General features: G+C 50.4%; 1 non-coding gene across 1 annotated transcript; it reads left to right on the plus strand.

Moving 5' to 3' along the window:
* The first annotated feature begins 677 nt into the window (after positions 1 to 677).
* Positions 678 to 749, plus strand: trnae-cuc (transfer RNA glutamic acid (anticodon CUC)). The gene has a single exon. It is a non-coding gene; the product is annotated as a tRNA-Glu (tRNA).
* Positions 750 to 1266: the final 517 nt, after the last annotated feature.

A 1266-nucleotide genomic window follows, 5' to 3' on the forward strand; every position in this document is an offset into this window, starting at 1 on the left:
CCGAGGAGCAGGAAAATCGACGTTTCAGGCAAAAGCCCTTCATTAGGAATAGAGGCAGGTCGCCTCCAGGGTGGAGAGATAAGTTGGGTGTGTGTGTGCTGGGCCGAAGGTAGCAAAGAGTACAATAGGTGAATGGGGTTGAGGATAGAGGTGACAGGTCAGAGAGGAGGGTGGAGCGGATAGGTGGTCAGGGAGATTGGCAGGTAGGACAGATCATGACGACAGCGCTGAGCTGTAAGGTTGCAACTGAGGTAAGGTGGGGGAGGGGAAATGAGGAAACTGGTGAAGTCCACATTGATGTCCTGGGGGTTGAATGTATCCCAGGCGGAAGATGAGGCGTTCTTCCTCCACGCATCGGGTGGGGATGGAGCGGCGATGTAGAAGGCCCAGGGCCTGCATGTCCTCGGCAGAGTGGGAGGGGGGTTTGAAATGTTGGGCCAAAGGGCGATGGGGTTGATTGGTGCGGGTGCCCTGGAGATGCTCCCTCAAGCACTGTGACTTGACTCTGCGAGCAGTCTTCAGTCTCCCCAAAGTAGAGGAGACCGCATCGGGAGCAATGTTCATAAGAAATGACATTGGTGGATGCACAGGTGAAAGCCTTCTGCCTTCCGCGGCCCGGGTTTGATTTCCGGACAGGTAAGTCATTTTCAGTAGATCTGATAACATGCATCGCTATCTCCCTGGTGGTCTAGTGGTTAGGATTCAGCGCTCTCACCGCCGCGGCCTGGGTTCGATTCCCGGTCAGGGAAGCATTTTTCTGGGGGTTTCTTGGCTTCCCGTTTTTCTGAAATGCGCTGTACAGTTATTGATTCGTCTTCGTAGTTCCTGGGTGCTCCAGTGTGTAGTGGCTCGTTGAAATAGTGTCCTGATACAGATTTGTTTGTATGTGTAGGGATGATTGCTTCTGTAGCTAAGCTCTTGGTTCGCGTGCGTTGTTTTCCTTTAGAGGCTGTTTTAAATTTACCATTGACTGTTCGCTCTATTGTGGCATCTAGAATTGCCACTTTGTTGTTGTTCTCCTCTTTTGTGAATTTTATGCCGGTGAGGAGATTGTTGGTGGTGTTGTAGGTTTCCTCTATTTTGTTTCATTTTTGGATGACAGAAGTGTCATCACTGTAGCGGACCCAAAGTTTGGGTTGGATCATTGAAAGGGCTGTTTGTTCGAGTCTCTGCATTATTGCTTCTGCTCGGAATCCTGATACTGGTGGCTTCATGGGTGTTTCGTTGATTTGTTTGTCGGGCTTGTTACTGAATATGAAGTGGGTG

The sequence above is a fragment of the Chiloscyllium plagiosum genome, unplaced genomic scaffold (assembly GCF_037043375.1).
Source record: "Chiloscyllium plagiosum isolate Xiang-an unplaced genomic scaffold, Cpla_swu_hap1 HiC_scaffold_27, whole genome shotgun sequence".
NCBI lineage: Eukaryota > Metazoa > Chordata > Chondrichthyes > Orectolobiformes > Hemiscylliidae > Chiloscyllium > Chiloscyllium plagiosum.